The following is a 26,990-nucleotide window of genomic DNA, read 5'->3' on the forward strand; positions in this document are numbered from 1 at the left end:
TGAAATTAAATCCGGATATGAGTTATGAGGAAAAACCGAGGGCAATTCTGGACAGGAAGGTACAACAATTAAGAAACAAATCCATTCCTTCGGTGAAATTGCTTTGGGAGCACCACGGGCAGGAAGAGGCCACGTGGGAGTTGGAAGATACGATGAGGGAGCGATATCCCGAGTTGTTCGAGTAAAGCCGTACAAATTTCGGGATGAAATTTCATTTAAGGAGGGTGGAATGTGACGCCCCATTTTTTTTAATTCTTTTTTTCGATTAAGTCGGATTTATTAGCTCGATTAATTGCAATTAGAAAACGTGCAGACATGTGATTCTGTTGTAACCTCCGACGTTGAATCAAATTAAGCCTATTGGGAGAATTTGAGTACAAAAGAATAGTTGCAAGAATAAAAGTAATTTGGATACTTTTATTAAGGAAAAGTGGGCGCATACAATTTACTTTACATCCGAAAATTTAATGAAGAAAATACTACACCACTTCTTGAGCTCCAAATCCAAGAATTTTACAATAATGGATATACAATTTCTCTCTACTCAAAACTATAGGATGAGTAGGAGAGTAGGTCAAAATGAGTGTAAGCAAATCTTCCCCTCCATCTCTCTCGAAAATCCCCTCCACCAAGCCCCAAGAAGGCAGCCTACTTACCTGCAAAGAATACACCCAAAAAGGGGTCATTTTGGAACTCACAAGTAAAGGGAAAGGAAGCACATGCACAATTAGAAGATGAGGAACAGTAGAGCTACATAGGTCAGCCATTAGGCTGCAAACTAGAATCAAGATCAGCTCCTTTTACCACCTCCACACGTTTCATCAAATGGACACTGTGGGACGAGCTCACTAGGCAGCTCCATTTAGGTAATCAGCCTGCTATTCCATCTCCCAAGAAAATAGTCAAAAAGGCAGCCCCAAGGTTTTCATCGAATAGGTAGGATTCCCTTAAACATTAAACTCAAAAGGAGGCTAAGGTTGTAACCAAAATTGGGATCACAATGCCCCAAATCTCTGCCACAAGAAGCCAAAGGAATGGCTTATAAATACCGCCCTCCCCTCCCCACTCCACACACTTTTTCTGCAAAATTCTCGCAAGGCAAGGGAGTGCAGCGGAGTAAGGAGTGGCGGTGCGGAGTAGCGGCAGTGAGGAGGGTAGACCGAGAGGGTGCACCGAGCAAGGTAATTCCCTCAACCCCATCACCACTCTTGCATCATATAGAACAAGTAGTAGCCAAGGACTTAGAACTTTTCCATAGGATCATCACACAAGTATGGAGATAAAACAGTAGGCAACCTTTAAACAAGGACTCAAGAGGACTTAGACTAGCCACACAAATCAGTGGAATAAATTAGCACCACCAAGCAGTCCAGTAGCAATAAACACTCATTGGTAATCAATTTAGAGTAAGCTCTCCCCAAGATCACAACTTGAGATAGACAACAAAGCTACTGCTCAACTTTCCATCAAAGCACAAAAAATCACAGGAGCAAGGATTTGATATAACAAAACAATAGCAAGCTGCTGCTTTAGCTCATAATAGAGCGATTAAAGGGAAAGGGGGATGTGACTTAGCTTAAGAGGAAGGCTGCCGGCGACGGCGAAGCTCCGGAAACTCCCGCGGAGAAATTTCAAGCCGCGGCTGAGGAAGAGGGAGGGAGGTGACGCCTCCTCTCCACTGCTGACTCGCCGAGAGGGAGCGCACTCGCCGGAGGAACAGCGGCGGAGCCGACCGAAAACGGCGACGCGTCGAGACGGAGGAGAGGGAGACGCTGCTACTCAAATTGGTGGAGGATCCCTAAATTGAATTGGGGAAATAGGAATGTGAGGGTAGAGGAGTGACGATGGAGGGAGTATATTGAGTATTGGGCCCTTTTTCTTTTTGGGCCAATTAAAGAATGGGGTTATGTGGAAAAGGAATTTGGGCCACTAGATTTAATTGGTAGCTGGGCCACTTTAAATTAATTAAGAGGACTTTTTGGCCTGGAATTTAAATGAAAGAAATTAGTGGACTTGGAAGACAAATATTGTTGGAAAGGAATTAATTTAAGGAATTAAGCTTGAAGCTTAATCAAATTAATTTTCGAATTTTTTTAAGTTTCCAAAGATGGAAAATATTGAGTTGGAGCCCGACTAATTAATTTTTTTCGAATAGCGTGTCGAGTTCTTGAGTGGGAAAATATTGAAATGGAGAAGCGAAGGGCCGACCGGCGTCGCCCTGCGACGACATGGGCGGCCTAAGAGGCCTTAAGAAGCCTTAAGAAATCTTAAGAAAATCCGACATAAAGGATTTAAGACGGATTTTAAGAATCCATATTTAATTAAGAGAAAATAGAATTTCTCCAATTTAGTGAGCGGGATAATTTAAGTGTGGTTGTACAACAAAGCCGAGTTAGGATTTAAGAAAATCCTATAAGCCGAGACTAAGAGATAGGATGCATGCATTCTTTTCTCAGAGAAAAAAATAGTTCGAGTATTAATTAGCGTTTTACGCTATTTATTTGTAAAGGACTTTGTTCAAGAGGCAAGAGAGGCCGAATGAGGAATTGTTAATTGGAGATAAGCATAACAGGTGGGCTTTCTTTTAATATCCAGCACTATAGTGTGGATATAAAGCAAATGTTTTGAAGTTATGAAATACCTGTTTCTCAAAAATGGATATGTGATCATTTCTTTTAAAGTTGTTGTCATGCCATAAAATGTTTGTTTTCGAGACCTGTCTGTGAGGGCTATATGCCGAAAGTTTGGCGATGCCAAAAATTTGATAAAGAATTCGGTTCCCAATAGGACAGCAAATCCTATTCGGAATTTCGTGCGTGAGCGCTGTGAGCCATCCTAGAGAGAGGTTGGCCGACGAGGGTGTTCGTTGAAGGTGGCCACCTTCACGGCACACTGGATTCTCAGACATGGTGGGTATATCAAGAACTTAGACTGATCAGTCGGACTTTTAAGATCACAAAAGAATTTAGTATGCTCGGGCCTTTTAAGAAAAATCCCGTGTGATACTGTTGATGGATGACAACTATATTTGTATGTTTTGTTTTCGGCACGTGTCCACTGAGTACTCCTGTACTCAGCCCTGCATGTATTTATAAATGTGCAGGTTGAACGTCAAGATGGAGAAGAATTGATCGGAGTCGATGCTATTAAATAATCGTGTGGATTTCTCGATGATTCGTGTCTTCATACACGAAGTCGTTCAGTAGGGACCTATTCCGCTGTGTTTTGTTAAATGAGAATAGTAATGTCTCATCATTGAACTCTGATTCAGTTGACATGTCAAATTATTCTATTTTGAGATTGTATCAAATACTTGACTGTTATTTTGTAATATCATATTTGGCCTTCGGCAAGTCCTTCAGATTCTACCCCATTTCTATCCCCGCTTCTTTAATCCTCCATTAGTCGCGAATTACTCAATCTTGTTATCCTTAACGAGAATTGGGTCGTGACATAGTCAATACATTTGCTACATATTAGTTAGGACTTTATATTTTACAATATAAAGAATTTTTATGAATGACATAAATAATTTTTTTGTAAAATAATTTCTTACAAGAAGGAAAGTTTATATAAATTAAATCAATGATAGAACATGTAACTAAATTGAGGATGCAACATAATTTTAAAAAATGATAGAAGATGCACTTTGAGTGTGAATTCACAGACTTTAATAATAATAGGTAAACTGATGATGAGGAAAACGAAACGGAAAGACATTACAAAAGAAAAAAAAGGAACTTCGAATGTGATATATCTTCACAAAAATTAAAACATAACTGGCAGAATATCAAGAACTATAGCCTAGAAAATATACTCCCTTGGGACGACACGATAATTAATGCATAATTAGTAAAGTATAAGAGATGAGAAGAAGGGTAGTTAAATAGTAATGCATAATTAATAAAGTATGAGAGATGAGAAGAAGGATAGTTAAGATAGTGTTAGTGGATAGTGATACTCACATTATCATATACCATATAGTATCAACAATCAATTTGTGGCATGTTATAATAAACGGAGGTAAGTGTATTTTATAAAGATGAGTTAAGAACACAATAATTTTTTTAACGAGATTCGACTGTACTTTTCAAATATAAAAGAAATTATAGAAATTGAAATTTTGGAAATAAAGAAATAAAATCAAAATTACAAAAATTCTTAAATTAAAATCGTAAACTCGATTAGTATTAATATATTATATATCAAATTTCAATTTATTGTACGGTATAATGGATTGAGCTAAGAATACTAAAAATTTATAAATAAAATGACAAAAATATTAAGTATAACCCTTAAAATATTAATAGATGAGTTAAAAACATGTTATAAATGAAGTTAACTACATTAAATATAAATTAAATAAATATTATATAAGTATTGATATTTATACATTTGATTTAACAATTTTAGTAATTTCTTATTTAAATATAAATTTTAAAAATAAAAATCATTATAAAAAATAATAATAATTGCGGCACGATTCCAAGCCTTACAAGACAGCTAACCAACATTGGGTTTCCAACTGTTATCGCGATCCTAAACCTCATAGGAAATTCTAAGACGATGTCTGCTCCCAAGGTTTTGATAACTTAATAACTTATAAAATCTCAAAGAGTACTCATTATTCGAAAATTCTAGATTTTTTTATCTTAATATTTGAAACTAGAAAGGTATCATTAATTTATCACGCTTAATATTTGAAACTAGAAAGGTATCATTAATTTATAGCGTGATATTGTCCTTTAGAGCATGCGCAGCGGTGGCGTCCGTCGCCACCGCCGTCCGCGCCGCTGGCACGGACGCCATCCGCCGCCGCTGCGCTCGCGCCGCTGGCACGGCGCTGCTCGATGTATCGAGCACGTCCGTGCCAGCGGACGCACACGTGGCGGCACGGGATTGGGCAACGGCGTACCCGTTGCATTCAAACTTTTTTTTTAAATCGGTATTTAATTATAAATAATGCTAAAAATAAAAAAAAAATATTTTCCAAATCCCAAAAATATGGCCGTTTTTTTCCCGTTTTTTCTGAATTTTTTGATTTTATTTTTATTTTTTTCCCAAAATCATCTATAAATACACACATTCATCACTCATTTATCATCTCTCATTCATCTCTCATTCATAATTCTTATACAAACTATCAACACATTCAACCTTCACTCAAAACATCAAATGGATTTCACTCATCTCATGGCGGAAGCGGTGCGCGAAGAACAAGAATACTACGAACAACATCGTGCCGCTTACGAAGCATATGTCGCGGCGAATACCCCCGCTCATCCTCCTCAACGCACTAGATCAAATCGCCGCTACATCCATCGTGACCGGGAGGGAGCCCACGACAAGGTCTCCCCCACGCCGAGGCCAGCATACGACGGTTGGCCAGAGGATCGAGACAAGACACACAATGCGCGATACTCGAATCCACAATCAACTACAAGAAGACCTAATCAACCACATGTGGGCGAAATTCGGCAACGAGTAGTGGTTTTTTTAATTTTTAGGATTTTAATTATGTAATTTTTAATTTTTAGGATTTTAATTATGTAATTTTTCATTTTTAGGATTTTAATTATGTAATGTTTAATTTTATTTGTCATTTGTAATATTTATTGTGGTTTTTAAATGAATTTTAATATTATGGAAATGTTATTGTTTAATTGAATTTTAAATTAATTGTGCTCGTCTGTAACGACCCGAATAAAAAAAATTAATTAGTTCAAATGCGTCGGAAGTCGTAAATAAATTAAATTCTAGAAGTGTGTAGATAGTTTCTTATTATGTGAATTATTTGTTTGTGTGGTGTTTTTTATTAGAAATAGAGAAAGAATAAAAGAAAAGAAGGAAATGAAATAGAGAATAAGAAAAAGAAGAGGTTGGAAGGGTGAAAGATTTTTATCTCTACTCCCTTCTAGAAGCGACGTAACAAAAAAATCATCTCCCACCCCCATTCTACATTTTTTTTCACTCTCTTTTACACAAAGACACACACTCTAATACGCAAGGAGAGAACTCTCCCTTCGGACGATTCGCTGCTCCTCCGGCGACAGCGAGGAAGCTCCCCTCATCTCCTCCCTGTCTGGATACCTCTCTACTCACCTACACACAACACCATCTCTCTCCGCTGAATTGTCGTCGTTGTCGACTGCTCGGCAGTTTCCGTCGCCGGTTTCCGACAATATTAGAGTAGACTTGTCTTCCCTTTGAGTAAGCAAGTCCCTCACCTTTCGAATTTGTTCAATTTCTGCATCATCTTAAAGCTAGGGTTTTTAAATTGGTTTCTCCCCAATTTGAATTTAAATAAAATTAGAGTATATAGTTGGATTATCTTAGATAGTAGGTTTTTGGAGGTTGCAAATATATATTATGTTGTGGTGAAAGAAACAAAGGAGATAGCCTTTTGTGTCATGTTCTGGCCGAATTTGTCAACTCCAGTTTAACCAAGTAAACGATCTCTTTTTCTTACGAAATTTTAACTGAACATACATTTAGGTGTCTTCTGCTATGTGGCCAAATTTCAGCTTCATCCGAATTGAAATGAATTTATAATGAATTTTGAAAGGGGACTGCGCAGTTCAGCTACGTTTGGATATATTTTTGCTGTTTTCAGCTGCTGGTTTTGAAGTTTTCGACACCCTTAGAGTGTTGCAAATTGTATTTTCAAATTTTCTGTATGAACCTTGATGTGTTGGAGAGCTCTCTGTAAAATTTCAACTGATTTGGATGTCATTTACTATTTTTAGAAAATCTCCAAACACAGCTGCTAGAACCTGTCGGGTAGTGATAGACAGTGGGAAAATGGCCATATCTCCCAACCTACTTGGAAATTTTGAGAGAACTTTGTTTTAAAATTTAACTAGACACCAAGGGGATTCTTTTGGTATAGGGCTTGACCTCTTATACTCCGTGCAAAAGAAGTAACTAAAGAGAACTTGTTTATTGCTTAAGCTATTTTTTGGTGTTGTGTTGATAAGAATTATTTATTGAAAGGTAATCCTGGCCTGAGGGATAGCACGGGCAAGGAGAAGGCGAATGAGTAAAGTGATCTAGTACGGCATTTTGGATTTTAAGGTAGGGTATTCACAACCTATTAACTTATTGCTCTTAATAAAGATGATATTATACTCTGCATATGGTTTTTATTAAATGCAATTTTTATATATGGGAAAATGTTCGATAATGACTGGAAGTTGTTAATGCACTATGGTTGAAATTGTTAGAAATAAGTGTTGATATATGTGTACTCTGAATAAACCAGTTATTATATGGTGTTGAATAATTATGCATTATATGATATCAATTTGGGTATGACTTTAAATGCTAGTGTATTGTTTAATATGAAAAATATGAATGAATGTGCTCATGTCTCGTGCTTGAGTATGTTCTGTGAGTACAATTGTCATGTCAGGACGGCAGTGCTGCATCATCTGAGATCGCTAGCGTTCTGGAAACCGAAGCGGGATCATTCTGTTATCTGAATATCTGTCTGCACCCTAAAGGGGTGATCTGATCTTCTGTCTGCACCCTAAACGGGTGATCTGAATATCTGTCTGCACCCTAAATGGGTGATCTGAATATCTGTCTGAAATACCTGTCTGCACCCTAAAGGGGAGATCTGATCTTCTGTCTGCACCCTAAATTGGTTATCTGAATATCTGTCTGCACCCTAAATGGGTGATTTGAATATCTTTCTGAAATATCTGTCCGCACCCTAAAAGGGTGATCTGATCTTCTGTCGGGATCATTCTGTTATCTAAATATCTGTCTGCATCCTAAACAGGTGATCCGATCTTCTGTCTGCACCCTGAATGGGTGATTTGTGCGGAGTTCCTTGAGGACAAAAATCTGCTTATGTTTCTGATCTGTTCCGAGTACCCTGGTCTGTCACTAAGCACTTAATGGGAATATATGTGTTATGATTAGTGATTGTGTAAAACCTATGTTATAACTCTGATATATTTGGTACACGAGATCAGGTTTCGTTATACGTGTTTTGGATATGTGGAAGGTTGATGATATGTATATGTGTTGGTGTGTAGATAATAGTGTAAATGAATAGGTTGCATAATGTTTACTTAACTCCGGAAATTAGACTCTAATGTTGAGTATACTACTGGGCTTGTTGAAGCACATTCCTTTCTACTCACCTACACACAACACCATCTCTCTCCGCTGAATTGTCGTCGTTGTCGACTGCTCGGCAGTTTCCGTCGCCGGTTTCCGACAATATTAGAGTAGACTTGTCTTCCCTTTGAGTAAGCAAGTCCCTCACCTTTCGAATTTGTTCAATTTCTGCATCATCTTAAAGCTAGGGTTCTTAAATTGGTTTCTCCCCAATTTGAATTTAAATAAAATTAGAGTATATAGTTGGATTATCTTAGATAGTAGGTTTTTGGAGGTTGCAAATATATATTATGTTGTGGTGAAAGAAACAAAGGAGATAGCCTTTTGTGTCATGTTCTGGCCGAATTTGTCAACTCCAGTTTAACCAAGTAAACGATCTCTTTTTCTTACGAAATTTTAACTGAACATACATTTAGGTGTCTTCTGCTATGTGGCCAAATTTCAGCTTCATCCGAATTGAAATGAATTTATAATGAATTTTGAAAGGGGACTGCGCAGTTCAGCTACGTTTGGATATATTTTTGCTGTTTTCAGCTGCTGGTTTTGAAGTTTTCGACACCCTTAGAGTGTTGCAAATTGTATTTTCAAATTTTCTGTATGAACCTTGATGTGTTGGAGAGCTCTCTGTAAAATTTCAACTGATTTGGATGTCATTTACTATTTTTAGAAAATCTCCAAACACAGCTGCTAGAACCTGTCGGGTAGTGATAGACAGTGGGAAAATGGCCATATCTCCCAACCTACTTGGAAATTTTGAGAGAACTTTGTTTTAAACTTTAACTAGACACCAAGGGGATTCTTTTGGTATAGGGCTTGACCTCTTATACTCCGTGCAAAAGAAGTAACTAAAGAGAACTTGTTTATTGCTTAAGCTATTTTTTTGGTGTTGTGTTGATAAGAATTATTTATTGAAAGGTAATCCTGGCCTGAGGGATAGCACGGGCAAGGAGAAGGCGAATGAGTAAAGTGATCTAGTACGGCATTTTGGATTTTAAGGTAGGGTATTCACAACCTATTAACTTATTGCTCTTAATAAAGATGATATTATACTCTGCATATGGTTTTTATTAAATGCAATTTTTATATATGGGAAAATGTTCGATAATGAGTGGAAGTTGTTAATGTACTATGGTTGAAATTGTTAGAAATAAGTGTTGATATATGTGTACTCTGAATAAACCAGTTATTATATGGTGTTGAATAATTATGCATTATATGATATCAATTTGGGTATGACTTTAAATGCTAGTGTATTGTTTAATATGAAAAATATGAATGAATGTGCTCATGTCTCGTGCTTGAGTATGTTCTGTGAGTACAATTGTCATGTCAGGACGGCAGTGCTGCATCATCTGAGATCGCTAGCGTTCTGGAAACCGAAGCGGGATCATTCTGTTATCTGAATATCTGTCTGCACCCTAAAGGGGTGATCTGATCTTCTGTCTGCACCCTAAACGGGTGATCTGAATATCTGTCTGCACCCTAAATGGGTGATCTGAATATCTGTCTGAAATACCTGTCTGCACCCTAAAGGGGAGATCTGATCTTCTGTCTGCACCCTAAATTGGTTATCTGAATATCTGTCTGCACCCTAAATGGGTGATTTGAATATCTTTCTGAAATATCTGTCCGCACCCTAAAAGGGTGATCTGATCTTCTGTCGGGATCATTCTGTTATCTAAATATCTGTCTGCATCCTAAACAGGTGATCCGATCTTCTGTCTGCACCCTGAATGGGTGATTTGTGCGGAGTTCCTTGAGGACAAAAATCTGCTTATGTTTCTGATCTGTTCCGAGTACCCTGGTCTGTCACTAAGCACTTAATGGGAATATATGTGTTATGATTAGTGATTGTGTAAAACCTATGTTATAACTCTGATATATTTGGTACACGAGATCAGGTTTCGTTATACGTGTTTTGGATATGTGGAAGGTTGATGATATGTATATGTGTTGGTGTGTAGATAATAGTGTAAATGAATAGGTTGCATAATGTTTACTTAACTCCGGAAATTAGACTCTAATGTTGAGTATACTACTGGGCTTGTTGAAGCTCATTCCTTTCTACTCACCTACACACAACACCATCTCTCTCCGCTGAATTGTCGTCGTTGTCGACTGCTCGGCAGTTTCCGTCGCCGGTTTCCGACAATATTAGAGTAGACTTGTCTTCCCTTTGAGTAAGCAAGTCCCTCACCTTTCGAATTTGTTCAATTTCTGCATCATCTTAAAGCTAGGGTTCTTAAATTGGTTTCTCCCCAATTTGAATTTAAATAAAATTAGAGTATATAGTTGGATTATCTTAGATAGTAGGTTTTTGGAGGTTGCAAATATATATTATGTTGTGGTGAAAGAAACAAAGGAGATAGCCTTTTGTGTCATGTTCTGGCCGAATTTGTCAACTCCAGTTTAACCAAGTAAACGATCTCTTTTTCTTACGAAATTTTAACTGAACATACATTTAGGTGTCTTCTGCTATGTGGCCAAATTTCAGCTTCATCCGAATTGAAATGAATTTATAATGAATTTTGAAAGGGGACTGCGCAGTTCAGCTACGTTTGGATATATTTTTGCTGTTTTCAGCTGCTGGTTTTGAAGTTTTCGACACCCTTAGAGTGTTGCAAATTGTATTTTCAAATTTTCTGTATGAACCTTGATGTGTTGGAGAGCTCTCTGTAAAATTTCAACTGATTTGGATGTCATTTACTATTTTTAGAAAATCTCCAAACACAGCTGCTAGAACCTGTCGGGTAGTGATAGACAGTGGGAAAATGGCCATATCTCCCAACCTACTTGGAAATTTTGAGAGAACTTTGTTTTAAAATTTAACTAGACACCAAGGGGATTCTTTTGGTATAGGGCTTGACCTCTTATACTCCGTGCAAAAGAAGTAACTAAAGAGAACTTGTTTATTGCTTAAGCTATTTTTTTGGTGTTGTGTTGATAAGAATTATTTATTGAAAGGTAATCCTGGCCTGAGGGATAGCACGGGCAAGGAGAAGGCGAATGAGTAAAGTGATCTAGTACGGCATTTTGGATTTTAAGGTAGGGTATTCACAACCTATTAACTTATTGCTCTTAATAAAGATGATATTATACTCTGCATATGGTTTTTATTAAATGCAATTTTTATATATGGGAAAATGTTCGATAATGAGTGGAAGTTGTTAATGCACTATGGTTGAAATTGTTAGAAATAAGTGTTGATATATGTGTACTCTGAATAAACCAGTTATTATATGGTGTTGAATAATTATGCATTATATGATATCAATTTGGGTATGACTTTAAATGCTAGTGTATTGTTTAATATGAAAAATATGAATGAATGTGCTCATGTCTCGTGCTTGAGTATGTTCTGTGAGTACAATTGTCATGTCAGGACGGCAGTGCTGCATCATCTGAGATCGCTAGCGTTCTGGAAACCGAAGCGGGATCATTCTGTTATCTGAATATCTGTCTGCACCCTAAAGGGGTGATCTGATCTTCTGTCTGCACCCTAAACGGGTGATCTGAATATCTGTCTGCACCCTAAATGGGTGATCTGAATATCTGTCTGAAATACCTGTCTGCACCCTAAAGGGGAGATCTGATCTTCTGTCTGCACCCTAAATTGGTTATCTGAATATCTGTCTGCACCCTAAATGGGTGATTTGAATATATTTCTGAAATATCTGTCCGCACCCTAAAAGGGTGATCTGATCTTCTGTCGGGATCATTCTGTTATCTAAATATCTGTCTGCATCCTAAACAGGTGATCCGATCTTCTGTCTGCACCCTGAATGGGTGATTTGTGCGGAGTTCCTTGAGGACAAAAATCTGCTTATGTTTCTGATCTGTTCCGAGTACCCTGGTCTGTCACTAAGCACTTAATGGGAATATATGTGTTATGATTAGTGATTGTGTAAAACCTATGTTATAACTCTGATATATTTGGTACACGAGATCAGGTTTCGTTATACGTGTTTTGGATATGTGGAAGGTTGATGATATGTATATGTGTTGGTGTGTAGATAATAGTGTAAATGAATAGGTTGCATAATGTTTACTTAACTCCGGAAATTAGACTCTAATGTTGAGTATACTACTGGGCTTGTTGAAGCACATTCCTTTCTACTCACCTACACACAACACCATCTCTCTCCGCTGAATTGTCGTCGTTGTCGACTGCTCGGCAGTTTCCGTCGCCGGTTTCCGACAATATTAGAGTAGACTTGTCTTCCCTTTGAGTAAGCAAGTCCCTCACCTTTCGAATTTGTTCAATTTCTGCATCATCTTAAAGCTAGGGTTCTTAAATTGGTTTCTCCCCAATTTGAATTTAAATAAAATTAGAGTATATAGTTGGATTATCTTAGATAGTAGGTTTTTGGAGGTTGCAAATATATATTATGTTGTGGTGAAAGAAACAAAGGAGATAGCCTTTTGTGTCATGTTCTGGCCGAATTTGTCAACTCCAGTTTAACCAAGTAAACGATCTCTTTTTCTTACGAAATTTTAACTGAACATACATTTAGGTGTCTTCTGCTATGTGGCCAAATTTCAGCTTCATCCGAATTGAAATGAATTTATAATGAATTTTGAAAGGGGACTGCGCAGTTCAGCTACGTTTGGATATATTTTTGCTGTTTTCAGCTGCTGGTTTTGAAGTTTTCGACACCCTTAGAGTGTTGCAAATTGTATTTTCAAATTTTCTGTATGAACCTTGATGTGTTGGAGAGCTCTCTGTAAAATTTCAACTGATTTGGATGTCATTTACTATTTTTAGAAAATCTCCAAACACAGCTGCTAGAACCTGTCGGGTAGTGATAGACAGTGGGAAAATGGCCATATCTCCCAACCTACTTGGAAATTTTGAGAGAACTTTGTTTTAAACTTTAACTAGACACCAAGGGGATTCTTTTGGTATAGGGCTTGACCTCTTATACTCCGTGCAAAAGAAGTAACTAAAGAGAACTTGTTTATTGCTTAAGCTATTTTTTTGGTGTTGTGTTGATAAGAATTATTTATTGAAAGGTAATCCTGGCCTGAGGGATAGCACGGGCAAGGAGAAGGCGAATGAGTAAAGTGATCTAGTACGGCATTTTGGATTTTAAGGTAGGGTATTCACAACCTATTAACTTATTGCTCTTAATAAAGATGATATTATACTCTGCATATGGTTTTTATTAAATGCAATTTTTATATATGGGAAAATGTTCGATAATGAGTGGAAGTTGTTAATGTACTATGGTTGAAATTGTTAGAAATAAGTGTTGATATATGTGTACTCTGAATAAACCAGTTATTATATGGTGTTGAATAATTATGCATTATATGATATCAATTTGGGTATGACTTTAAATGCTAGTGTATTGTTTAATATGAAAAATATGAATGAATGTGCTCATGTCTCGTGCTTGAGTATGTTCTGTGAGTACAATTGTCATGTCAGGACGGCAGTGCTGCATCATCTGAGATCGCTAGCGTTCTGGAAACCGAAGCGGGATCATTCTGTTATCTGAATATCTGTCTGCACCCTAAAGGGGTGATCTGATCTTCTGTCTGCACCCTAAACGGGTGATCTGAATATCTGTCTGCACCCTAAATGGGTGATCTGAATATCTGTCTGAAATACCTGTCTGCACCCTAAAGGGGAGATCTGATCTTCTGTCTGCACCCTAAATTGGTTATCTGAATATCTGTCTGCACCCTAAATGGGTGATTTGAATATCTTTCTGAAATATCTGTCCGCACCCTAAAAGGGTGATCTGATCTTCTGTCGGGATCATTCTGTTATCTAAATATCTGTCTGCATCCTAAACAGGTGATCCGATCTTCTGTCTGCACCCTGAATGGGTGATTTGTGCGGAGTTCCTTGAGGACAAAAATCTGCTTATGTTTCTGATCTGTTCCGAGTACCCTGGTCTGTCACTAAGCACTTAATGGGAATATATGTGTTATGATTAGTGATTGTGTAAAACCTATGTTATAACTCTGATATATTTGGTACACGAGATCAGGTTTCGTTATACGTGTTTTGGATATGTGGAAGGTTGATGATATGTATATGTGTTGGTGTGTAGATAATAGTGTAAATGAATAGGTTGCATAATGTTTACTTAACTCCGGAAATTAGACTCTAATGTTGAGTATACTACTGGGCTTGTTGAAGCTCATTCCTTTCTACTCACCTACACACAACACCATCTCTCTCCGCTGAATTGTCGTCGTTGTCGACTGCTCGGCAGTTTCCGTCGCCGGTTTCCGACAATATTAGAGTAGACTTGTCTTCCCTTTGAGTAAGCAAGTCCCTCACCTTTCGAATTTGTTCAATTTCTGCATCATCTTAAAGCTAGGGTTCTTAAATTGGTTTCTCCCCAATTTGAATTTAAATAAAATTAGAGTATATAGTTGGATTATCTTAGATAGTAGGTTTTTGGAGGTTGCAAATATATATTATGTTGTGGTGAAAGAAACAAAGGAGATAGCCTTTTGTGTCATGTTCTGGCCGAATTTGTCAACTCCAGTTTAACCAAGTAAACGATCTCTTTTTCTTACGAAATTTTAACTGAACATACATTTAGGTGTCTTCTGCTATGTGGCCAAATTTCAGCTTCATCCGAATTGAAATGAATTTATAATGAATTTTGAAAGGGGACTGCGCAGTTCAGCTACGTTTGGATATATTTTTGCTGTTTTCAGCTGCTGGTTTTGAAGTTTTCGACACCCTTAGAGTGTTGCAAATTGTATTTTCAAATTTTCTGTATGAACCTTGATGTGTTGGAGAGCTCTCTGTAAAATTTCAACTGATTTGGATGTCATTTACTATTTTTAGAAAATCTCCAAACACAGCTGCTAGAACCTGTCGGGTAGTGATAGACAGTGGGAAAATGGCCATATCTCCCAACCTACTTGGAAATTTTGAGAGAACTTTGTTTTAAAATTTAACTAGACACCAAGGGGATTCTTTTGGTATAGGGCTTGACCTCTTATACTCCGTGCAAAAGAAGTAACTAAAGAGAACTTGTTTATTGCTTAAGCTATTTTTTTGGTGTTGTGTTGATAAGAATTATTTATTGAAAGGTAATCCTGGCCTGAGGGATAGCACGGGCAAGGAGAAGGCGAATGAGTAAAGTGATCTAGTACGGCATTTTGGATTTTAAGGTAGGGTATTCACAACCTATTAACTTATTGCTCTTAATAAAGATGATATTATACTCTGCATATGGTTTTTATTAAATGCAATTTTTATATATGGGAAAATGTTCGATAATGAGTGGAAGTTGTTAATGCACTATGGTTGAAATTGTTAGAAATAAGTGTTGATATATGTGTACTCTGAATAAACCAGTTATTATATGGTGTTGAATAATTATGCATTATATGATATCAATTTGGGTATGACTTTAAATGCTAGTGTATTGTTTAATATGAAAAATATGAATGAATGTGCTCATGTCTCGTGCTTGAGTATGTTCTGTGAGTACAATTGTCATGTCAGGACGGCAGTGCTGCATCATCTGAGATCGCTAGCGTTCTGGAAACCGAAGCGGGATCATTCTGTTATCTGAATATCTGTCTGCACCCTAAAGGGGTGATCTGATCTTCTGTCTGCACCCTAAACGGGTGATCTGAATATCTGTCTGCACCCTAAATGGGTGATCTGAATATCTGTCTGAAATACCTGTCTGCACCCTAAAGGGGAGATCTGATCTTCTGTCTGCACCCTAAATTGGTTATCTGAATATCTGTCTGCACCCTAAATGGGTGATTTGAATATCTTTCTGAAATATCTGTCCGCACCCTAAAAGGGTGATCTGATCTTCTGTCGGGATCATTCTGTTATCTAAATATCTGTCTGCATCCTAAACAGGTGATCCGATCTTCTGTCTGCACCCTGAATGGGTGATTTGTGCGGAGTTCCTTGAGGACAAAAATCTGCTTATGTTTCTGATCTGTTCCGAGTACCCTGGTCTGTCACTAAGCACTTAATGGGAATATATGTGTTATGATTAGTGATTGTGTAAAACCTATGTTATAACTCTGATATATTTGGTACACGAGATCAGGTTTCGTTATACGTGTTTTGGATATGTGGAAGGTTGATGATATGTATATGTGTTGGTGTGTAGATAATAGTGTAAATGAATAGGTTGCATAATGTTTACTTAACTCCGGAAATTAGACTCTAATGTTGAGTATACTACTGGGCTTGTTGAAGCACATTCCTTTCTACTCACCTACACACAACACCATCTCTCTCCGCTGAATTGTCGTCGTTGTCGACTGCTCGGCAGTTTCCGTCGCCGGTTTCCGACAATATTAGAGTAGACTTGTCTTCCCTTTGAGTAAGCAAGTCCCTCACCTTTCGAATTTGTTCAATTTCTGCATCATCTTAAAGCTAGGGTTCTTAAATTGGTTTCTCCCCAATTTGAATTTAAATAAAATTAGAGTATATAGTTGGATTATCTTAGATAGTAGGTTTTGGAGGTTGCAAATATATATTATGTTGTGGTGAAAGAAACAAAGGAGATAGCCTTTTGTGTCATGTTCTGGCCGAATTTGTCAACTCCAGTTTAACCAAGTAAACGATCTCTTTTTCTTACGAAATTTAACTGAACATACATTTAGGTGTCTTCTGCTATGTGGCCAAATTTCAGCTTCATCCGAATTGAAATGAATTTATAATGAATTTTGAAAGGGGACTGCGCAGTTCAGCTACGTTTGGATATATTTTTGCTGTTTTCAGCTGCTGGTTTTGAAGTTTTCGACACCCTTAGAGTGTTGCAAATTGTATTTTCAAATTTTCTGTATGAACCTTGATGTGTTGGAGAGCTCTCTGTAAAATTTCAACTGATTTGGATGTCATTTACTATTTTTAGAAAATCTCCAAACACAGCTGCTAGAACCTGTCGGGTAGTGATAGACAGTGGGAAAATGGCCATATCTCCCAACCTACTTGGAAATTTTGAGAGAACTTTGTTTTAAACTTTAACTAGACACCAAGGGGATTCTTTGGTATAGGGCTTGACCTCTTATACTCCGTGCAAAAGAAGTAACTAAAGAGAACTTGTTTATTGCTTAAGCTATTTTTTGGTGTTGTGTTGATAAGAATTATTTATTGAAAGGTAATCCTGGCCTGAGGGATAGCACGGGCAAGGAGAAGGCGAATGAGTAAAGTGATCTAGTACGGCATTTTGGATTTTAAGGTAGGGTATTCACAACCTATTAACTTATTGCTCTTAATAAAGATGATATTATACTCTGCATATGGTTTTTATTAAATGCAATTTTTATATATGGGAAAATGTTCGATAATGAGTGGAAGTTGTTAATGTACTATGGTTGAAATTGTTAGAAATAAGTGTTGATATATGTGTACTCTGAATAAATCAGTTATTATATGGTGTTGAATAATTATGATTATATGATATCAATTTGGGTATGGACTTTAAATGCTAGTGTATTGTTTAATATGAAAAATATGAATGAATGTGGATCTCTTTTTCTTACGAAATTTTAACTGAACATACATTTAGGTGTCTTCTGCTATGTGGCCAAATTTCAGCTTCATCCGAATTGAAATGAATTTATAATGAATTTTGAAAGGGGACTGCGCAGTTCAGCTACGTTTGGATATATTTTTGCTGTTTTCAGCTGCTGGTTTGAAGTTTTCGACACCCTTAGAGTGTTGCAAATTGTATTTTCAAATTTTCTGTATGAACCTTGATGTGTTGGAGAGCTCTCTGTAAATTCAACTGATTTGGATGTCATTTACTATTTTTAGAAAATCTCCAAACACAGCTGCTAGAACTGTCGGGTAGTGGTAGTGATAGACAGTGGGAAAATGGCCATATCTCCCAACCTACTTGGAAATTTTGAGAGAACTTTGTTTTAAACTTTAACTAGACACCAAGGGGATTCTTTTGGTATAGGGCTTGACCTCTTATACTCCGTGCAAAAGAAGTAACTAAAGAGAACTTGTTTATTGCTTAAGCTATTTTTTTGGTGTTGTGTTGATAAGAATTATTTATTGAAAGGTAATCCTGGCCTGAGGGATAGCACGGGCAAGGAGAAGGCGAATGAGTAAAGTGATCTAGTACGGCATTTGGATTTTAAGGTAGGGGGGTATTCACAACCTATTAACTTATTGCTCTTAATAAAGATGATATTATACTCTGCATATGGTTTTTATTAAATGCAATTTTATATATGGGAAAATGTTCGATAATGAGTGGAAGTTGTTAATGTACTATGGTTGAAATTGTTAGAAATAAGTGTTGATATATGTGTACTCTGAATAAATCAGTTTATATGGTGTTGAATAATTTATTATATGATATCAATTTGGGTATGACTTTAAATGCTAGTGTATTGTTTAATATGAAAAATATGAATGAATGTGCTCATGTCTCGTGCTTGAGTATGTTCTGTGAGTACAATTGTCATGTCAGGACGGCAGTGCTGCATCATCTGAGATCGCTAGCGTTCTGGAAACCGAAGCGGGATCATTCTGTTATCTGAATATCTGTCTGCACCCTAAAGGGGTGATCTGATCTTCTGTCTGCACCCTAAACGGGTGATCTGAATATCTGTCTGCACCCTAAATGGGTGATCTGAATATCTGTCTGAAATACCTGTCTGCACCCTAAAGGGGATTGAAATGATTTATAATGAATTTTGAAAGGGGACTGCGCAGTTCAGCTACGTTTGGATATATTTTGCTGTTTTCAGCTGCTGGTTTGAAGTTTTCGACACCCTTAGAGTGTTGCAAATTGTATTTTCAAATTTTCTGTATGAACCTTGATGTGTTGGAGAGCTCTCTGTAAAATTTCAACTGATTTGGATGTCATTTACTATTTTTAGAAAATCTCCAAACACAGCTGCTAGAACCTGTCGGGTATTGATAGACAGTGGGAAAATGGCCATATCTCCCAACCTACTTGGAAATTTTGAGAGAACTTTGTTTTAAAATTTAACTAGACACCAAGGGGATTCTTTTGGTATAGGGCTTGACCTCTTATACTCCGTGCAAAAGAAGTAACTAAAGAGAACTTGTTTATTGCTTAAGCTATTTTTTTGGTGTTGTGTTGATAAGAATTATTTATTGAAAGGTAATCCTGGCCTGAGGGATAGCACGGGCAAGGAGAAGGCGAATGAGTAAAGTGATCTAGTACGGCATTTTGGATTTTAAGGTAGGGTATTCACAACCTATTAACTTATTGCTCTTAATAAAGATGATATTATACTCTGCATATGGTTTTTATTAAATGCAATTTTTATATATGGGAAAATGTTCGATAATGAGTGGAAGTTGTTAATGCACTATGGTTGAAATTGTTAGAAATAAGTGTTGATATATGTGTACTCTGAATAAACCAGTTATTATATGGTGTTGAATAATTATGCATTATATGATATCAATTTGGGTATGACTTTAAATGCTAGTGTATTGTTTAATATGAAAAATATGAATGAATGTGCTCATGTCTCGTGCTTGAGTATGTTCTGTGAGTACAATTGTCATGTCAGGACGGCAGTGCTGCATCATCTGAGATCGCTAGCGTTCTGGAAACCGAAGCGGGATCATTCTGTTATCTGAATATATGTCTGCACCCTAAAGGGGTGATCTGATCTTCTGTCTGCACCCTAAACGGGTGATCTGAATATCTGTCTGCACCCTAAATGGGTGATCTGAATATCTGTCTGAAATACCTGTCTGCACCCTAAAGGGGAGATCTGATCTTCTGTCTGCACCCTAAATTGGTTATCTGAATATCTGTCTGCACCCTAAATGGGTGATTTGAATATCTTTCTGAAATATCTGTCCGCACCCTAAAAGGGTGATCTGATCTTCTGTCGGGATCATTCTGTTATCTAAATATCTGTCTGCATCCTAAACAGGTGATCCGATCTTCTGTCTGCACCCTGAATGGGTGATTTGTGCGGAGTTCCTTGAGGACAAAAATCTGCTTATGTTTCTGATCTGTTCCGAGTACCCTGGTCTGTCACTAAGCACTTAATGGGAATATATGTGTTATGATTAGTGATTGTGTAAAACCTATGTTATAACTCTGATATATTTGGTACACGAGATCAGGTTTCGTTATACGTGTTTTGGATATGTGGAAGGTTGATGATATGTATATGTGTTGGTGTGTAGATAATAGTGTAAATGAATAGGTTGCATAATGTTTACTTAACTCCGGAAATTAGACTCTAATGTTGAGTATACTACTGGGCTTGTTGAAGCACATTCCTTTCTACTCACCTACACACAACACCATCTCTCTCCGCTGAATTGTCGTCGTTGTCGACTGCTCGGCAGTTTCCGTCGCCGGTTTCCGACAATATTAGAGTAGACTTGTCTTCCCTTTGAGTAAGCAAGTCCCTCACCTTTCGAATTTGTTCAATTTCTGCATCATCTTAAAGCTAGGGTTCTTAAATTGGTTTCTCCCCAATTTGAATTTAAATAAAATTAGAGTATATAGTTGGATTATCTTAGATAGTAGGTTTTTGGAGGTTGCAAATATATATTATGTTGTGGTGAAAGAAACAAAGGAGATAGCCTTTTGTGTCATGTTCTGGCCGAATTTGTCAACTCCAGTTTAACCAAGTAAACGATCTCTTTTTCTTACGAAATTTTAACTGAACATACATTTAGGTGTCTTCTGCTATGTGGCCAAATTTCAGCTTCATCCGAATTGAAATGAATTTATAATGAATTTTGAAAGGGGACTGCGCAGTTCAGCTACGTTTGGATATATTTTTGCTGTTTTCAGCTGCTGGTTTTGAAGTTTTCGACACCCTTAGAGTGTTGCAAATTGTATTTTCAAATTTTCTGTATGAACCTTGATGTGTTGGAGAGCTCTCTGTAAAATTTCAACTGATTTGGATGTCATTTACTATTTTTAGAAAATCTCCAAACACAGCTGCTAGAACCTGTCGGGTAGTGATAGACAGTGGGAAAATGGCCATATCTCCCAACCTACTTGGAAATTTTGAGAGAACTTTGTTTTAAACTTTAACTAGACACCAAGGGGATTCTTTTGGTATAGGGCTTGACCTCTTATACTCCGTGCAAAAGAAGTAACTAAAGAGAACTTGTTTATTGCTTAAGCTATTTTTTTGGTGTTGTGTTGATAAGAATTATTTATTGAAAGGTAATCCTGGCCTGAGGGATAGCACGGGCAAGGAGAAGGCGAATGAGTAAAGTGATCTAGTACGGCATTTTGGATTTTAAGGTAGGGTATTCACAACCTATTAACTTATTGCTCTTAATAAAGATGATATTATACTCTGCATATGGTTTTTATTAAATGCAATTTTTATATATGGGAAAATGTTCGATAATGAGTGGAAGTTGTTAATGTACTATGGTTGAAATTGTTAGAAATAAGTGTTGATATATGTGTACTCTGAATAAATCAGTTATTATATGGTGTTGAATAATTATGCATTATATGATATCAATTTGGGTATGACTTTAAATGCTAGTGTATTGTTTAATATGAAAAATATGAATGAATGTGTTCATGTCTCGTGCTTGAGTATGTTCTGTGAGTACAATTGTCATGTCAGGACGGCAGTGCTGCATCATCTGAGATCGCTAGCGTTCTGGAAACCGAAGCGGGATCATTCTGTTATCTGAATATCTGTCTGCACCCTAAAGGGGTGATCTGATCTTCTGTCTGCACCCTAAACGGGTGATCTGAATATCTGTCTGCACCCTAAATGGGTGATCTGAATATCTGTCTGAAATACCTGTCTGCACCCTAAAGGGGAGATCTGATCTTCTGTCTGCACCCTAAATTGGTTATCTGAATATCTGTCTGCACCCTAAATGGGTGATTTGAATATCTTTCTGAAATATCTGTCCGCACCCTAAAAGGGTGATCTGATCTTCTGTCGGGATCATTCTGTTATCTAAATATCTGTCTGCATCCTAAACAGGTGATCCGATCTTCTGTCTGCACCCTGAATGGGTGATTTGTGCGGAGTTCCTTGAGGACAAAAATCTGCTTATATTTCTGATCTGTTCCGAGTACCCTGGTCTGTCACTAAGCACTTAATGGGAATATATGTGTTATGATTAGTGATTGTGTAAAACCTATGTTATAACTCTGATATATTTGGTACACGAGATCAGGTTTCGTTATACGTGTTTTGGATATGTGGAAGGTTGATGATATGTATATGTGTTGGTGTGTAGATAATAGTGTAAATGAATAGGTTGCATAATGTTTACTTAACTCCGGAAATTAGACTCTAATGTTGAGTATACTACTGGGCTTGTTGAAGCTCATTCCTTTCTACTCACCTACACACAACACCATCTCTCTCCGCTGAATTGTCGTCGTTGTCGACTGCTCGGCAGTTTCCGTCGCCGGTTTCCGTCGTTGTAGACTCTAATGTTGAGTATACTACTGGGCTTGTTGGCAAGAGCACGGTTGTGGATGCTCTTATGACCGTTTTTCATAATCTCTAACAATAATAATTGCTATTGGGTTACTACACATCAATTTTTGTTTTTCTATTTTTGTATTCTAATGTAGGTGTTGAGGATGTAATTTTGAATAAGTGCAATCAAATACCTATCACTGTAGATTTAAACTCAATTAAAATTAAGGTGTAAACTCAATTTTTTTGGCTTCCATAAAACAGTCTTTTTTTGGTTAATGCTACTTCTTCTCAAATTTGTATTTTATTTGAAAATCATCATAGTTGTATTATATATTCATTATTATTTATGTTCATAGTACTTTAATAATTTTCAAATTTGGTGTCACGGAAATTCAGTCATTTTCCTATCACTTATTAAGTCATCACCAAAATAAATTCATTGAATACCAATTATACACATATTAGTAATTTATTGCAATTTAAGTCATCACTCCTCTGCTTTATTAGGATTAGTCTTCTTATTTCCTTATTACTCTCTGTCTCAATTAATTTGAGTCATTTCATTTTTTTAATAAAAAAATAAATTATCCAATCACTCTTATTTTATTCCACTATTTACTTTATTCTCTTTGTATCTTTACTATTTTATTCTTCTCCCCTACTTTTCAACACTATTTCTTAATCTCCATATCCAAAAGTTATGTATCAATTTAGTTGGGATGGAGGGAGTAAGTACTATATACTTTAAAAAAAAAGTTTTAAATGTTCGTAAATTACATGCCATATAAATTTAAAATAAAAATAACTTAAACTACAAAAATGTGAGAATCAACTATTGTACATATAATAAATTAACATATATTTATGAATATTTATTTTAAAAACTATCATGAAAATAAAATTGTATGATTATACTTTAATAATGTATATATGACAATAGTGGTTCATAATTACATAAAGATAGTTGAAGTGTGTGATAAAATGACAAAAAGTTGACACGTGTTAAAAAAAACATAAAGTTGACATGTGTAAGAAAAGAGACTAAAAGTTGATGTGATAGAAAAGAGAAACAGAAGCACCATGATGCATTTTCAAAAAACATAAAGTTGACATGTGTAAGAAAAGAGACTAAAAGTTGATGTGATAGAAAAGAGAAACAGAAGCACCATGATGCATTTTCATTCACCTATTCCTTACAACTATTGCCACACATCGGTTAGGATATCGATTAGGCTGGATCGACACAAACTAGGTGATTCAAAAATATGATACCAAATAGTTGAATGTTTTTCTTGCGTATACTGATAAATTAATATTTCATAAAATTAATAAAAAAATTAACACGATGTCTATAAAACGAAGCAAACCTTTCTTCACGAGCAGTTTTTTTGGAAAATTTACAGAAACTTTATTACTGACTGATAATTTTAATAATGAATCATATTGGTTGGGACAATCCAAAAAATAAAATGAGTCATCTTTAATGGGACGGGGATAGTATATGTCAAATTAATTAGCGTATTAACGTGATGAAAAATATATGTAATTAGATAAATATAAAAGGAAAATATTCCTAAAATTTAACCCTACAAAATGTTGTCAACCTTACAATTTACTATGCAATCTTTCATTTCAAAATTGAGAAAATAGTGTGTGTATATATGGAGTATATTATTCCATAGTTTAATGGAGTAGATATTAAATTACTAAATTTGTCACTAATTAACATTACTAGCATTAAAAGATATGACGAGATAGTCTCTCTATTTAATTTAACTTTCCAATTATATAAAAAGGAAATGGTTTCCAATATTTAGTTGAGTTTTTCACGTTTTGGGCTTTATTGAATTAATAAAAGAAAAATATAGCATTTTGTATTATAATTGATTCATTGCAAATTAAATAAGTCATGATTTACATTATACGCCTTCCATATTTTACATTAAATCAGTCATAATTTACATTATACGGAATTCCAAATTATATCAGCCACACCATACACATTCCATATTCTTTTATTTTTGTAATCAACATAATTATTCCATATCTCTATATTTCATATTATACACATTCCATAATAAAGTCAATTTACTTAATTTAATTATGTACTGCATTTAATTTATTATTAATAATTGTAAAATCTATACATATCTAAAGGGGGAGTTTTGGGGGTATTTATGGAATTATCATTTAACCTTAAATACTATAATTTAGACATTTAAGAATAAAAACTATTTATATTGCCGTTGTCTTCCATTGAATCATTTGTATTGCGTTTTAGTCATTATTGCATATTAATTGCCTAAAAAATAACTCACATCATCATTGTGTGCATCAAATGCACATCTTATACCAACCGTTTACAATAATCTAATATTTTACCTACATTTAGTTATGCACATGCAAAAAAAAAAGAAACCTACAATTTAATTTCTCTTATAAAAAAAGATTTGACTTTTTCATATAAATCAGATTAAGTGGGTGATTATTGCACCATTATTAGCGTAGTAGCAAAATTTATAATTAAAGTATCCTATTGAAATCCATGTCCAAATTTTTCAAAGATTTGCAAGTGGTGCTACCGTTACTAGCATGAGAAAGATTACTAATTAAATTCTTTTAATCTTTATCAAACCATTAAATATAATAATTATTGCAACACACTCTTCATTCTCTATATAACACCCAATTTAATAGTAGAAAATCGATTGGAACCAACATTAATAATATTTTTTTTGGTTCTAGTATTAGGGTAACTTAAGTGGAGAATGTGAAAAGTTTGAAGAGAGCCTCATGGTTCATTTTTTGCCATATAAATATGGCATTTGATCTATCCACACATACCTACTCACCTTATACAGCTCAAACTTCATCTTTTTGTTCTTCCCACGAGTAGCAAGGTTGATACCATGGAACCATTCCACATCTTGCTCGATGATCTACAACTAACAAAAACTAATTCGATTATCAAAGTCTGTTGTATCCATGTCTATGAAGTTGCAGCTCCTAAAGATAAAACCAATATCGTGCGTTTAGAATGTATGCTTCATGATCGAATGGTATGTTGTTTTGTGATTTTTAGTTATGTTTTTGCAAGTTATATGAAATCATTAGTTATGGACTTTTTTTGTGTTCAGGACATAAGATTCAAGCAACTATTCCACGAATTTTACACGCAAGGTTTGGTGCACTAATTAGGGAAGGGAGTATTTTTCGTATACGCAATTTTCTCGTGAGGCAAAATCGGCCTCACAATCCAGTTACAAATCATGCATACACATTAAGATGATTTCAAGCACACAAATGTTTGAAGTTAGTGAGCCTCAATTTCAAAAAAATGACTGACGTTAACATACTAATTACTAGATATGAACGGTTTCAAGCTTTGAGAGCATGTCAACTTGGAGATGGATCTTGCAATTTGGCAAGGGAGGATTTTCAAATTGATTGGTGCTTTTTGAATTTAAAATGTAAAAAAACCTCTACTATCAGTAAGGATTATCAAGTAGGCTGATCCAGTGTAAGATATCGAATACAGATCTAAAACCTCCAAAATAGAATAAGTGATCAACAAAGTAAAATTGAATTGGGACGGAAGGAAAATTTTATTGATATCTGACTCATTTGTTGGTCATGATGAGTATATTTTAAAGTTTTTTTTTTTTTTTTTTTGCAACCAAAATTGGGAATTATGCATATCTCTATGTGAAGGAAGTGTATACTATTACATACAACAGTACATAAGCAGAAGTGCTAGGAACAACTCTATGTATGAGCACCCTAATTCAAAGCCTATATAAGATTATATAAAGAAGAAGGGATGTTGGGATGGTGAATAATAATGATGCAATGGGAAAGAATGAAGCTAAGAATCAGAATTTACATGGAACTAACAAAGATGTAAGGGTTAAGGATTTAGGTTTCGGGGTTTAGGTTTTTAGTGTATAGGGTAACTATATTGCAATGAAATGAAGCTCGACTAGGAAGTGTATAATAAAGAAGATTATAGATCAAAGAAATTCCAACTTGGGATTCTACTTTTTAGTTTCAACAAGATACAATTAGAAAGATTAATTAAATTAAATTAAATTAAATAAAGGTTAATACATCATACTTAATTAAATTAAAGAAAAGTTTGAAACCAAATGTTGTTCAGTTGCTAAAATATTTTCTTAAGACTCAATAGGTTGTCACTAGAAAAATTAAATTCATTAATGATCCGCTTCATAATTTGTGTTTCTATTAATTAATGCAATAAAATGAAGAGTTTTTAGATTAAAAATTATCTATCAATTAAAATTATTTTTGTTATTTGAAAGGTCAAATAATTATAACTCCATATATAAAAGGGAAGTTTTGAAAAAATTTAAAATAATGTTATTTTAATTAAAAATTTATATATCAATTAAATTTATGTTTATTATTTGAAAGGTCAAATAATTATAACTCATTTACATAAACGTTTAAAACTAAAATACCAG

The 26,990-nt window shown here is 35.6% G+C and overlaps 1 long non-coding RNA gene across 27 annotated transcripts; it reads left to right on the top strand.

Annotated features, from left to right (window-relative positions):
- Positions 1-6,076: 6,076 nt before the first annotated feature.
- LOC121791760 lies at positions 6,077-22,421 on the top strand. 27 transcript variants are annotated; one of them, XR_006048715.1, is made up of 13 exons: positions 6,077-6,210; positions 6,994-7,074; positions 7,784-9,123; positions 9,833-11,172; positions 11,882-13,221; positions 13,931-15,270; positions 15,980-16,078; positions 16,328-16,454; positions 17,235-17,315; positions 18,147-18,226; positions 19,221-19,301; positions 20,011-21,350; positions 22,060-22,421. It is a non-coding gene; the product is annotated as an uncharacterized LOC121791760 (long non-coding RNA). The 27 variants fall into 27 exon arrangements; XR_006048718.1 differs by lacking the exon at positions 16,328-16,454 and having other exon boundaries at positions 20,011-20,485; positions 21,270-21,350; XR_006048726.1 differs by lacking the exon at positions 16,328-16,454 and having other exon boundaries at positions 20,011-20,109; positions 21,270-21,350.
- The last annotated feature ends 4,569 nt before the right edge of the window (positions 22,422-26,990 follow it).

The sequence above is a fragment of the Salvia splendens genome, chromosome 2, assembly GCF_004379255.2.
Source record: "Salvia splendens isolate huo1 chromosome 2, SspV2, whole genome shotgun sequence".
Taxonomy (NCBI): domain Eukaryota; kingdom Viridiplantae; phylum Streptophyta; class Magnoliopsida; order Lamiales; family Lamiaceae; genus Salvia; species Salvia splendens.